The sequence below is a fragment of the Dermacentor andersoni genome, chromosome 6, assembly GCF_023375885.2.
Source record: "Dermacentor andersoni chromosome 6, qqDerAnde1_hic_scaffold, whole genome shotgun sequence".
NCBI lineage: Eukaryota > Metazoa > Arthropoda > Arachnida > Ixodida > Ixodidae > Dermacentor > Dermacentor andersoni.
The window spans coordinates 142,373,940-142,388,855 of NC_092819.1; the positions used below are offsets into that span (position 1 = coordinate 142,373,940).

Here is a 14,916-nt window from a genome sequence, read left to right on the forward strand (position 1 = left end):
TTTACATATGGCTCATCTACACCCTGATTCCGTAGTGCCTCCATGACTGCTGAGGTTTCGACTGAATCAAATGCTTTTTCGTAATCAATGAAGGCTATATATAAGGGTTGGTTATATTCCGCACATTTCTCTATCACCTGATTGATAGTGTGAATATGGTCTATTGTTGAGTAGCCTTTACGGAATCCTGCCTGGTCCTTTGGTTGACAGAAGTCTAAGGTATTCCTGATTCTATTTCCGATTACCTTAGTAAATACTTTGTAGGCAACGGACAGTAAGCTGATCGGTCTATAATTTTTCAAGTCCTTGGCGTCCCCTTTCTTATGGATTAGGATTATGTTAGCGTTCTTCCAAGATTCCGGTACGTTGGAGGTCATGAGGCATCGTGTATATAGGGCGGCCAACCTTTCTAGGACAGTGTTCCCACCATCCTTCAACAAATCTGCTGTTACCTGATCCTCCCCAGCTGCCTTCCCCCTTTGCATAGCTCCCAAAGCGTTCTTTACCTCTTCCGGTGTTACTTGTGGGATTTCAAGTTCCTCTAGACTATTCTCTCTCACCTTATCGTCGTGGGTGTTGCTGGTACTGTATAAATCTCTATAAAACTCTTCAGCCACTTGAACTATCTCATCCATATTAGTAACGATATTGCCGGCTTTGTCTCTTAACGCACACATCTGATTCTTGCCTATTCCTAGTTTCTTCTTTACTGCTTTTAGGCTTCCTCCGTTCATGAGAGCCTGTTCAATTCTATGCATATTATAGTTCTTTATGTCCGCTGTCTTACGCTTGTTGATTAACTTAGAAAGTTCTGCCAGTTCTATTCTAGCTGTAGGGTTAGAGGCTTTCATACATTGGCGTTTCTTGATCAGATCTTTCGTATCCTGCGATAGCTTACTGGTTTCCCGTTTAACGGCGTTACCACCGACTTCTATTGCGCACTCCTTAACGATGCCCATAAGATTGTCGTTCATTGCTTCAACACTATGGTCTTCTTCCTGGGTTAAAGCCGAATACCTGTTCTGTAGCTTGATCCGGAATTCCTCTAGTTTCCGTCGTACCGCTAACTCATTGATTGGTTTCTTATGTACCAGTTTCTTCCATTCCCTCCTCAATCAAGGCTAATTCGAGTTCTTACCATCCTATGGTCACTGCAGCGCACCTTGCCGAGCACGTCTACATCTTGTATGATGCCAGGGTTCGCGCAGAGTATAAAGTCGATTTCATTTCTAGTCTCACCATTCGGGCTCCTCCATGTCCACTTTCGGCTAACGCGCTTGCGCAAAAAGGTATTCATTATCCGCATATTATTCTGTTCTGCAAACTCTACTAATAACTCTCCTCTGCTATTCCTAGAGCCTATGCCATATTCCCCCACTTACTTGTCTCCGGCCTGCTTCTTGCCTACCCTGGCATTGAAATCGCCCATCAGTATACTGTATTTTGTTTTGACTTTACCCATCGCCGATTCCACGTCTTCATAGAAGCTTTCGACTTCCTGGTCATCATGACTAGATGTAGGGGCGTAGACCTGTATAACTTTCATTTTGTACCTCTTATTAAGTTTCACAACAAGACATGCCACCCTCTCGTTAATGCTATAGAATTCCTGTATGTTACTAGCTATGTTCTTATTAATCAGGAATCCGACTCCTAGTTCTCGTCTTTCTGCTAAGCCCCGGTAGCACAAGACGTGCCCGCTTTTTAGCACTGTATATGCTTCTTTTAGCCTCTTAACTTCATTGACCCCTATTATATCCCATTTACTGCCCTCTAATTCCTCCAATAGCACTGCTAGACTCGCCTCACTAGATAACGTTCTAGCGTTAAACGTTGCCAGGTTCATATTCCAATGGCGGCCTGTCCGGAGCCAGGCATTCTTAGCACCCTCTGCAGCGTCGCAGGTCTGACCGCCGCCGTGGTCAGTTGCTTCGCAGCTGCTGGGGACTGAGGGCCGGGGTTTGATTGTTGTGTTCATACAGGAGGTTGTGGCCAAGTACTGCACCAGGGTGGCCAATCCTGCTCTGGTGAGAGAGTGCGTTACCGGTTCTGGTCACCGGGATCAGGCCGCACTCCAGGCCTGTTTGTGCAATTTTCTCAACACACGGTTGTTGTTTTTTTCTGGTATTTTCCGATGGAGAATTCTGCGGTCCGGGATTTGAATCACGGTCCTCTTGCACGGGAGGCGGATACTGTACCGTCCCCGCAGGAGGTAAATTTAAAAATAAATTGTGTGCTTTTACGTGACAAAACCACTTTCTGATTATGAGGCACGCCGTAGTGGAGGACTCCGGAAATTTCGACCACCTGGGGTTCTTTAGCGTGCACCTAAATCTAAGTACACGGGTGTTTTCGCATTTCGCCCCCATCGAAATGCGGCCGCCGTGGCCGGGATCCGATCCCGCGACCTCGTGCTCAGCAGTCTAACACCATAGCCACTGAGTAACCACGGCGGGTCCCGCAGGAGTTGTACGCCTCATTTAATATACAGTGGTGCCCTATTTGATCAGTCGAGGTGGACCAATCTGAGCTCGGTTATACCGCACGAATGGCACTCGGCTAGAGAACCTGGTATTTATGATCTGCACATGTGAGGCCATACATATTTGAAGATATATATCTTTCTTTTTCTTTATTTTAGGAGGGTTCCCGTACAGTGATAAAATAAAGGAAAAGACATTAAAAGAAAGAAAAAAAAAGAAAGAAAAAGGGGCGAAAAAAAAAAGAACATAACAAGTGATTTGAACTCGTGACCCTTCGATGTTGCCCGACAAGATAGCTCAGTCGGTTGGTTCGTCAGGCCCCAGGCCACTTTCAAGCGCCACAGCTCCTGCTCCGAGCCTCACACTTACGTGGAAAGGGACTCATGTTGTCCGGAAGTGGTTGGAAGGCATACTTTCTTGGAAAAACGGCTGCCGAGGAGAAGAGCGAACTCGAGCGGCTTTAGAGACAAGGAAAACTGCCTTAAAATATTTAGACTTGAGGGAACGCTTCGTTTACAAACTATAACACGGCAATCAGCACTCGAATACGACGAGAGAAATTATTGAGACGTGGAAAATTTCCTTGAAATAAATATGGTTTGCGAGACAAATGCTTGTAAGTATTCAACCTCTTAAAAGATGAGGGGGAAATATGCGCTCACCGAGAGGTCATCGTCTGCACGGGACCACCACCAGGCACCTTACTGAGATGGGGGGGGGCTCTGTGGGCCGGACACAAAGCCTCCCTTCTCCGCCGGCCAAGCGGGGAAAACGCGCTTTCCGATCGCTCAAGGTTGCGCGGACATAGTGTAACTCTAGCGTCTAGGAGAAGCTTAACCAGGTGCGATGGCGGCACGCATAGCGTGGGAAGCTAGCCGCCAGAATAACAATCTCAAGGACTGCTGCTGACGAGGGCGAAATGCCTTCGTGTAATTATAATAATCCTAATAGGACTACTTTCGAAAGACAAAAGAAAAAAAAGAAAAAAAAGGAAACGGCCCAGAGGGCTATACTACGAGAGCCATAACTGATAGTTCTTTCTCTCTCTCTCTCTCTCTCTATATATATATATATATATATATATATTCATCTCATCTATGGGATTGCATGCGCGCGCTGTTGCTTTGTTTCTGCGTGTAGTAGTTAAGAGAGCCAGTTTAAGGGCGGAGAAGAAGGAAGGCAAGGAAAGCAAAAACTGCAGCGCCGTGGTTTTAAAGCGCACCCGTGGTAGAGAAACGGAAGGCGATATAAGCGTGCGTGGCCATGATACGCACACGACAAACTGCCTTAAAATATTTAGACTTGAGGGAAAGCTTCGTTAACAAACGATAGCACGGCAATCAGCACTCGAATATAATTATAACGCTAATATTAATTGTAGATATTCATCTCATCAATGGGATCTAATGCGCGCGCTGTTGCTTTGTCTCTGCGTGTAGTAGTTGAGAGAGCCAGTTTAAGGGAGGCGAAGAAGGAAGGAAAGGAAAGTCTCTCAAGCAAAATTGCAGCGCCGTGGTTTTAAAGCGCACCCGTGGCAGATAAATGGAAGGCGATATAAGCGTACGTGACCATGATACGCACACGACAAACTGCCTTAAAATATTTAGCCTTGAGGGAAAGCTTCGTTAAAAAAACTATAACACGGCAATCAGCACTCGAATACGACGAGAGAAATTATTGAGACGTGGAAAATTTCCTTGAAATAAATATGGTTTGCGAGACAAATGCTTGTAAGTATTGAACCTCTTAAAAGATGAGGGGGAAATATGCGCTCAACGAGAGGTCATCGTCTGCACGGGACCACCACCAGGCACCTTACTGAGATGGGGGGGCTCTGTGGGCCGGACACAAAGCCTCCCTTCTCCGCCGGCCAAGCGGGGAAAACGCGCTTTCCGATCGCTCAAGGTTGCGCGGACATAGTGTAACTCTAGCGTCTAGGAGAAGCTTAACCAGGTGCGATGGCGGCACGCATAGCGTGGGAAGCTAGCCGCCAGAATAACAATCCCAAGGACTGCTGCTGACGAGGGCGAAATACCTTCGTGTAATTATAATAACCCTAATAGGACTACTTTCGAAAGACAAAAGAAAAAAAAAGAAAAAAGAAAAAAAAGGAAACGGCCCAGAGGGCTATAGTACGAGAGCTATGACTGATAGTTCTCTCTCTCTCTCTCTATATATATATATATATATATATATATATATATATATATATAGTAGGCAAAGAGGGATTCTTCAGGCTACCTTTCAAACGTAAAGAACTTGAGTGGTGCGACAAGGTAAACAGAACAAGTATTTAATTTCGACAGTTTCGATCGGTGGACCGATCTTCATCAGCGTTTACAAAAAAAACCCTGATGTAAACCCTGATGAAGATCGGTCCACCGATCGAAACTGGTGAAATTAAATACTTGTTCTGTTTACCTTGTAGCACCACTCAAGTTCTATATATATATATATATATATATATTCATCTCATCTATGGGATTGCATGCGCGCGCTGTTGCTTTGTTTCTGCGTGTAGTAGTTAAGAGAGCCAGTTTAAGGGCGGAGAAGAAGGAAGGAGAGGAAAGCAAAAACTGCAGCGCCGTGGTTTTAAAGCGCACCCGTGGTAGAGAAACGGAAGGCGATATAAGCGTGCGTAGCCATGATATGCACACGACAAACTGCCTTAAAATTTTTAGACTTGAGGGAAAGCTTCGCTAACAAACGATAGCACGGCAATCAGCACTCGAATATAATTATAACCCTAATACTAATTGTAAATATTCATCTCATCTATGGGATCTAATGCGCGCGCTGTTGCTTTGTCTCTGCGTGTAGTAGTTAAGAGAGCCAGTTTAAGGGCGGAGAAGAAGGAAGGAAAGGAATGTCTCTGAAGCAAAATTGCAGCGCCGTGGTTTTAAAGCGCACCCATGGTAGAGAAACGGAAGGCGATATAAGCGTGCGTGGCCATGATACGCACACGACAAACTGCCTTAAAATATTTAGACTTGAGGGAAAGCTTCGTTAACAAACGATAGCACGGCAATCAGCACTCGAATACGACGAGAGAAATTATTGAGACGTGGAAAATGTCTTGGTCGGTAGTGTCGATAGGGGTGCGCGAGAGTGCGTCAGCGTCTTGGTGTATTCGGCCCGACTTGTAAACGATGGTCACGTCGTACTCCTGCAAACGTAGACTCCGCCGTGCCAGTCGTCTGGAAGGGTCCCGCAAATTTGCAAGCCAACATAACGAGTGATGATCGGTTACAACTTTGAATGGGCGTCCATAGAGGTAAGGTCGAAATTTGGCCAGCGCCCATACGACGGCAAGACACTCTTTCTCCGTAGTGGTGTAGTTGGTCTCTGCACGCGATAGTGTGCGACTTGCGTAGGCAATCACTCTTTCAAAACCTTCCTGCTGTTGTACAAGCACCGCACCAAGACCGACGTTACTGGCGTCTGTATGAACTTCCGTGTACGCCTCCTCGTCAAAGTGGGCCAGAACTGGTGCTGACACCAGACGCTGTCGAAGCTCAGTGAAAGCAGTCTCTTGCTCTGAGGCCCAGACGAACGATACATCGTCCCTCGTGAGTCGAGTCAGCGGCTCCGCCATCTTCGAAAAATTTTCGATGAAACGCCAGTAGTATGCGCAAAGGCCCAGGAAGCGTCGGACACCTTTCTTGTCGGTCGGTGTTGGAAACGTGGCTACAGCGGCAGTTTTCGCGGGATCGGGGCTAACGCCTTCCGCGCTGACCACATGTCCCAGAAACATAAGCTTCTTGTAGCCGAAGTGACACTTCTGAGGCTTAAGGGTGAGGTTAGCCGATCGGATGGCTTCGAGAACTTGCCGCAGTCGTTTCAGGTGGTCGTCAAATGTCGCCGAAAAAACAACCACGTCGTCGAGGTAGACGAGGCAGGTTTGTCACTTCAGACCAGCGAGAACGGTGTCCATCATACACTGGAAAGTGTTTGATGAGGCTTGCGTTGGCGGATGTCGTTATTCGGTGCTTCGTGATTGGCGTTTGGCCCACCTTAGTAGACCGAGCGAAGCACGCGCGGAGTTCGTTCAGAACTTCCTGCAGTGCGCTTTCTTGGTCATCCGCAAGCTCGGAGTCTACATCGATGTCTCTGAGCGAACCGTCGTCTGTGTCCACTTCAGAAGCAATGCACTCGACGATGTGCGTTGATGGTTCGGCGTAGGCGACGGCAGTGCCACGAAAAATGTGCCGATGCTCAAAGCAAAGTTGGTAAAGAGGACCGCTTTCTGGCTATCACAAAGTTCCACAAGGCTTCGCGCTACACAAATACCTTGGGTCAGCAACATAGAAATGTTGCCTTCTACAATGGCTTCACCGTCATGTAGCTCGTCGCACTTGACCAGAACCATAACACTCGCTCGCGGCGGTATGGTGATGTCTCGTTCGAAACGCGAAGTGCGGATCTGTGTCCAACGGCGTCGGTCTGTGTTGTTGCCCCTTTGCGTCGAGAAAGTGATGCAGCGCTCGCGGAGGTCAATAATGGCGCCATATTCCCGGAGAAAGTCCATCCCCAGAATTAAATCGCGGGAACCAGACAAGTGGCGAGAAAAGCAGCACCGCGAATTTTAACTCTCGCCGTGCATAAGCCAAGTGGTGTGACGACGTGGCCACCTGCCGTGCGAACTGGTGCCCCGTTCCAGGGCAACGTAACTTTTTTCAGAACCCTGGCCAGTTTGCCACTAGGAATGGAGTAATCGGCGCCGGTATCTACAAGTGCACTCATTTTTCTGCCGTCGATCAACACAGGTATGTCCAGTGAAATCTTGCTCGCGGAAACTGGTTCTAGCGTCATCGTGTTTTCGTTGTTCTGTGGTCGGCACGATACGAGGTCTTCAGCGCGTCGAGTATCAGCGGCCCCGCCTCGGTAGGTCGCTGACGTCAGTTTTCCCGGCGTGGACTTGCTGATCTCCCTTGCGTCGTCCTAGAGCCGGTATCACCAGCAGGGAAATATCGCCGCGGTGAGGGTGAGCGTGACGGCCGCTGCGATGTGCCCGGCCTGCGCTGCTGCTCGATGAATTCTACGATGTAGGGAGGCCTCTGGCCAAACCTACGTCGAGGCGAATCGATGGAAAAACCCCGCAGGCCGAGTCATCGATAGGGGCACTCCCGGTACACATGACCAGCTTCGGCGCAGTGGTAGCAGAGCGGTCGTCGGTCGGCTGCTCGCCAAACCTCTGATTCCCTCGCGGGCGTTCGGCGGTCGTCGCAGTACGGTAGCGGAGTTGTCAGAGCGGATTGCGCTGATTGCAACGCGACTGGCGACTCCGCAACATAAGTAGGTGCGAAAGCTTCGGCGAGGCTCAGTAATGTTTCTGCGTAAGTCTTCCGCCGGGACTCACTTGGCAGAGGTGGCGCTTTACTGCTGGAAAGAGATGCCTGCAGTGCCTGCTGTACTTCGTTGCCTACGACGCTGGCGAGGGAGCGGACTCGCGGTGGCGACGAACCGTGGTGCTTCTGCAGCTCGTCGCGAAGCACTGAGCGAATCAGCTCGCAAAGCAAGGCGACGTCGCACCCGAAGCCTACCGGCATATCCGGAGTGCAGGCGGAATTTACTTGTCGGTTGTACATGTTCGACCATTGCTGAAGCGTCTTCCCCATTGCGGTGGCTTCGGTGAGGAACTCCGCGACAGTCTTGGGCGTATTCCGAACAAGACCACCAAAGAGCTGTTCCTTTACGCCTCTCATCAGATGACGCACCTTCTTCTCTTCCGACATGCTTGGATCGGCACGCTGAAAGAGACGCGTCATGTCCTCCACGTACATCGTAACGCTCTCGTTGGGCTTTTGAACGTGTGACTGAAGGACCCGCTCCGCTTTTTCCTGGCGATCGGCGCTGGAGTAAGTCTCCAGTAGCTTGCGCTGGAATTCAGGCCAGGATGACAGGGCCCTTTCGCGGTCCACAAACCACGTGCGAGCACCATCCTGGAGGCTGAAGTAGACCTTCCTGAGTTGGGCGTAGTTGTCCCACTCGTTAAACGCAGCCACGCGCTCGAACTCCGCCAGCCAGTCTTCAACGTCTTCAATTATGTCGCCATGAAAAGCCGTCGGCACTTGGGGGTTCATCAGCGTTAGGTAAGTCGGTGTCACCCTTTCCGTAGAAGTCGCAGTGGTCGTAGTCATCACTTTTTCTTGGAGGTTTACAAATTCTGGGGCGAGGCCTCCTATTCGACGGCTTGTGCGGTGAACTGGAGTCAACTCCAATTGTGCGAGGTTCTTGCTGCCCAGTGGGGTCTCCCACATAAGTTGGGTGTACCCCGCACCTCCACCAAATCGTCGCGTATACCCTGCTGAAGTATACACGCTGAATGGGGATCCAGACGTTTGTACTTCACGAAACCTAACCGTTGACGCGCGATGCCGAGACGAACCTCGTTCTCTTCCTCTTCTGTCCCCTTGCTGTGCCACACTATGTGGCAATGCTATTTGTGCACCGCTTTCTATGACGACTAGGGGACGGGAGACACAAGCGCAATGTTCCAGTTCTCCCAGTGTTCGTTCCAAGTGGTGCGCAAATAACATCGATCATGAATTGTAACCAACTAGCCCAAACAAGTAGTCGGCTATAGAGAAGCGAAGTGTGTAACCGAAGCACCCGAGTATAAAGATGTTATTTGTGAAAAGTTAAATCAGACCATGCATTGAACGAGAAGCGTCTAGCTGTGTAATAGCGAATACAGTTAGCAAAGCGTTAAGAAAAGTTATTCGCTTAGCAACGTAACTCACACGCGCATGCGATGCAGAGACGTTTTTTTTTTTTTTTTAATTTCACTTCAGGTATAATGCAATGCGAGGACGCTGCGGCTTGTGTAATAATGTGCAAAACACGTATGTACAAAGAGAAGATTTGAAAGTCAAATCAAACTATAGCGCGGAATAATGTAAGAAAGAAAGCCTCTTTCGCAATGCGACGCCGGAACAGAATAAAAGATGTGTGCATAGCAGCGCTTCAAAGAGCGATTACATAAACAGAAGTTTAAAAAAGTGACCTTGGCATAGAAGGGAAAGTTTGTCTCCAATGATATACCGTTGCTCATTCACTCCAAGCAATTTTTCCCTTCATTCATTTTATTCAGTTACGAATTACGAAGCAGGCGTAACTAGTGGAACGCAAATCAGCCACACTGATGCTTCGCTACTCGACATGTTCTTCATTTCGTCCCATGGCGTCGATGACATACGGTGGAATTGCCCCAGCTTCATTTGGGGCCATAATCAGCGTAGCTGAAAAGCGACAAATCCAAGGTGTTGGTTAAATTGTCTGATCAAATAGGAGAGCAAAATAAGAACAAAAACTGGAATAAATATTCCTTGATATTTGTAGCCATCATTATTTAACTGTGGCAGCTGAAGTATACAACAGTCACTTATTGTGAAATTTAAAAGAAATGGTGTTTATTCAGTCTCAACTAAAATTCTGCAGTTGTACGAAGACAGAAAACCATCTTGTAAAGACATCTCCTACAACTTGTCACTCGTTTCACGGGTGTCAGAGGTTCCAAAAGACAGATACACTGACTGAAAAATCATAGTCAGCAATGAGCGCGTAAGCAGTTTGACAAGGGACAAAAAAAAAAACATATGTTCTTTTAATCTTATGTGATGGCGTTGATCCTGCGTGAACATTCTCTTGTTCCGCGATCGTCAATAAGAAGAAATAAAAGTGCTGCGCGGAACTGAACGCTGACAGACGCGGTCATTAAACATTGGCTGTTAGAACCTGACAACTAACTTCTATACATATGCTTATGTCACGGTGCACCCTTGTGGACGCAAAGGCTCGGCTACCGACCCTTATCGCTGTCCCTGCTTGCATGCTGCATGAGTGAGCGCATAAAACTTAAGCCTTGTGTGCCTCAAGGAGATCATTACTGTTGTCCAGCTGGCTGTGCGGCAGCTCGCCATACCTTAGTAAAACAGGTTACGTTCTTCGTGTGTCTGATCTGTCCTGCTTGACGCTACGGACGGGTACACAATACGCTGTACCAATAATATGTAATCGAGAGCGTTAGAGTCCAGGTGTATCCGTCGAGTAGCACCAAAGTAAGGATTTATGTATGTGATGTGTATTGAAAAGCATGGGTCTGCTGAGACATTGAATAGTGGTTACTTATCGTTATTGCAACCCATTGTAGCTAAAGTTGAATATTTTCGCAATACACTCACAACGCGTCTCTACTGAATTGCAAAAAAAAAATTTAACGTAAAGGAACATCTCAACGTGTTGTTACTCAGTCATGCAAAGCATCTAGCAAAAAGGCTACTGGCAGCGTCAGATAGATTCTCGTTTCCAACGCCCTATTTGACGGCCGAAAAGCAAATTTATTTCAATTTCACTAAGATTCTAAAAATAATATTCCCTGAGGTATTTATTTGAGAACCCATGAAATGTCCTGATTGCATTACATTGATACCAAATTCCAGTAAAATGTAGTGCACATCTTAGGTGCACATTGTAATCGAGGGAATATGACACCAGCAAGTGCCATTCATCTTGGCAAACCTTGGCGAATGTGATCTTTCATCGCTTTGTTCTCACATCACCACGAAGGCATACAAGATGAAGCTTTTCTACAACAAATTGCGCATACCCTGTCGCGATCTGCTTTCGAGTAGGTACCCCGCTACGTCAACTTGAGGTGATACCTTGTTTGGCTGCGTAATCTTACCGAGTGTGACAGCAACCACCACGAAGAGGAATTTTCCAAGAAAGCCGTCCATGTCTTTGACTAGAGAGCTGGAGAGGAAAGAGTATTAATATTTTCTTAAATATAATTCGTGCGACATTATTAGGCTAACATTTTTACCACAATCTTGATCTACTCCTCTGCTGTCGCATTTGAATTTAGGTTCTAAAATATGTGGCCCAACTTTAAATCATTTCGAAGCTACCAATGAGTAATCTTGTTAGTATTTGTGCAATTGCAACTGAAAACTAGGGACTCAACTTGAAGAGCTCTAAATATTTTGTTAACAAGTATAATTGAATACAACCATGATAAGCTTACCATCGACGACCCTGTGACGAAAATTGTGCTGCTTATTCGAAGTATATTTCGAGTGTCTATAGCACAAATGATTTATTTACAATACTAAGTAATCAGGTGAATATGCTCCAAGAGCTTAACTACAGTCGTTCCCTAAAATACAACGTGAGAGTCGGGCAATTAGTCTTTAAACAAAACCTGTATTAATTTCGCGTTTTGCGCAGCAGACTTCAAAAGCTTTTATCCTCGAACAAGAATCGAACTAAACAGTTCCTTTTGGCAGCTGAACTTCTCGTTTGTAGAAGGCTCACGTCATTCTATCCTTATGAAGATCAAATTAAGTTATCCAATGGCCATGTATTCTAAAGACTACCCTGTGAACGAGTGCGTAAAACACATTCCCATTTCCTTATGGCAATACAAGAAAAAACATCATTCACCACAGAAACCTTAACAAATGATAACAGTGAAGCATGACGACCTTTTTTGCCCGAGGTTCCCCTCCAAGTGAGCTTCAGCCTATTCTAAAGGCAGGGCTACGCTTTTTAATCTATCATTTCTTTTGAATCCGATTGTTGGGATTGGTGGGATTGGTGGAAAGTGCATGAATTTGTCTGATCTTTGTGCTTGTGAATTGAGACGTTCTTGCGGCTTTGTACTCACTGCAATCTATGTTCTTCGAAGTGTAGAAGACGCTGTGAACACGCACAATCGGCCCTAATTGCAACGGTTGACCTTGTGGAGGTCGCGAATGGATACGCGCTGAGCGTCTCAAGGCACTTGTTTGCTTGCGAAAAATTCATAAGGGTGTTTCACATCGCTTGTGCGTGCATTCGTCCGTCGCCCAATGATTTCAGTATCAGGCATCTGTGCTATAGGTCCTGTGCTCGAATCCTGCTGCCGGACAATTTTATTAAAGCTTATTCAATTATCATTCCCCAGTATATTGCTAAAAAGGGCAAGCTTACGAAGCCACGAAACCGTTTGAAGCCCTAGTGACGAAGTTTATTCAAATCCATATACTTCCCATAATTACCGTTCTGGCACAACTGCTCAAATTTCAGCTCCCCTAGTCACTAGCGCCAGAGTTCCCTCTAGTAATTATTGGATGAAACATTATGCTAGTCATGACTGTGATTAGGCTTGAATAGACACGCATCGTTCGACGGTGCGACGCCTGTTGCGCCACAGGGAAAGCGATAGTGCTAGACATGCAAAGAGACACTGCGAAAATGCGCAGCGTCGAAGCACAAACGGCAAGGGCGCGAACGTGGGCGCCATATTGATCTCGATGGTGCGACTCCTGTTGCATTCTGGACCCTCTCTAGTGAAGCAGTTCGCCGGGCGATATTCGTGGAGTGGTCAGAAGCCGCTCAGGGAGGACGCCTCAAAGCGTAACCCTCCGCGAAGACGGCCAATCCTCACTACCATCCATGGCTAAGTTCGCACTGACTAGGCGAGCGCAGCGCTCCTCGTAGCCAGACGCGCGGCGAGACGCCTGAAAAAAGTTGACCCTGAAGTACGGGCGGAATTTCGCAACCGCCCAAATAAGGACGAGACACTCACGCTCAGTGATGGAATAGTTGCACTCAGAGGATGACAGGAGCCTGCGGCGGTAAGCCATAACGCGGTCGTTTCTGCGCTGGCGTTGTGCGAGTACGACGCCGATTGCATGGCTGCTGGCATCATTACGGACTGTGTGACGCCCACAGTCTACACGATGGTTCAATAATGTTCTTGGCAAGCATTTTGCGAACTTCTGCTTGAATTACTCGACGCTCAGCCGGCGAGTCATAATAGCTGTAGTTTGAGCCAAAGGACGATGGTTAAAGTCATGTATATCGTGGTAAGAAAACAGAATGCAGTAGAGCTTATGAGGCTTCATGTCGCATGTCGCGCGCAATCATTGTCGTTAAGTCGGCTATAGAACAAGTTGCAAACTGCGATGGTAGAGGAGAGTCAGTTGCATTGCCGTCTACAGCAATAGATGCTACTGAGTGATCCTAGAATGAGCAAAGCTGGGCCTGAGACGTCCAGCGTGGCAGCAAAGCTGTGGTCCAGCCGACATTAACCACTGGCAGGCAGACGTTATTCGCCATAAGAGATAAAACTCTACGAGGTACTAAGTTAGCATGTGTAAGGATGACTTCTTGCATGGGAACCGTGATGTAGTTACTGTCGGGCACAAGTGGGGATGACACAAAGTCAATGAAAGCAGCGCTGAAACTGGCGAGAGAACAATGTGACTAGAACTGAGGCGCCCGTGGTTGCTTCTGCGGCATCCACAACAGCAGGTCAAGGTGGAGAGTAACACTCTATGACAGCAGAATGCGCAGAGAGTCCGTCGAGGAGTCCAGGCCGAGGAGGTTTGGATAAATACATCGAATATTGCCGCGCGACTGGCCGCTCGACGAACTTTGCGTGTATTCGCGGGCTTCTTTCACGCTCGGAAAACTGATTTTATATATTGCGTATTGAGCCACGGAAAGTGATATCGCGAGCTTTTTATGTTGCTCTACAATTTTCGTGTTAACACTTTTCATGTAATATTATTATTTGAGAATATGGGTAAAACTTGGATCAATCCTCTAATTAGACGGAGTGCAAAAAATATCAGTATTTCGAAGCGACGGAAAACAACATTACCGTGGCTATGCCTAGCAACGTAGCATTTACATGATTTTTAGGTTTAGCTGAAGTAAAACACCCAGTATCCCAATAATGCTGCACGGATTAAAATTTAGTATTTGATGAAATACTGAGCTGTATATAATTATGCTTCGGATATACTGAATGGGGAGGACATCTATGATCAGTCCTATAGGAAACTATATATGCACGCTTCTCTCACCTCTGGAATGGATGCAAAGAAAGCAGATGTGAAGGAGACGACGAGAGTCCTGCAATGATAAACGTTGTTACCACCACTTTATATATCCGCTCTTAGAGGCCACGTGCTCAGTCTACTGGACCAAAATAAATAAATGTGATGCACATTTTTTCCTGGAAAAGTAAAGAACTCTTCATTACACTTTAAACTTGACATTTCCATTATCTGATATCCTTGTCCTCTTTAAAATTCCTCCAAACAAATATCCATTGTACCCACGAATTGCTTGACAGGCAAATTTATTAAGAAAACGTTTTCTGAGACTGATCTGCAGTGTACGTGGGGTAATGGAACACTTTCACATCGAGCATTACCATGCGCTCATACATGCTACTGTCATACCTAATACCACCGGGATCGCTTTTTTGCCTCTGTATTTTTACTTTACTGTACATTGCTGATGTCTCATTGCTTTTCACGCATATATATATATATATATATATACAGCTCCAGCTGTGAGTGGGTTTAGACGACTACTTATTTAAAAAACACTACATATATATATGCGGTAAAAGTTTTTTTCTGCAATGCTATTTTAA

The 14,916-nt window shown here is 46.7% G+C and overlaps 1 long non-coding RNA gene across 1 annotated transcript; it reads right to left on the reverse strand.

Moving 5' to 3' along the window:
* Window positions 1-8,957: 8,957 nt before the first annotated feature.
* Window positions 8,958-14,391, reverse strand: LOC129384686 (uncharacterized). The gene is made up of 3 exons (XR_008612358.1): window positions 14,339-14,391; window positions 11,170-11,237; window positions 8,958-9,724 (listed from the first exon to the last, which is right to left on the reverse strand). It is a non-coding gene; the product is annotated as an uncharacterized lncRNA (long non-coding RNA).
* Between the last annotated feature and the right edge of the window lie 525 nt (window positions 14,392-14,916).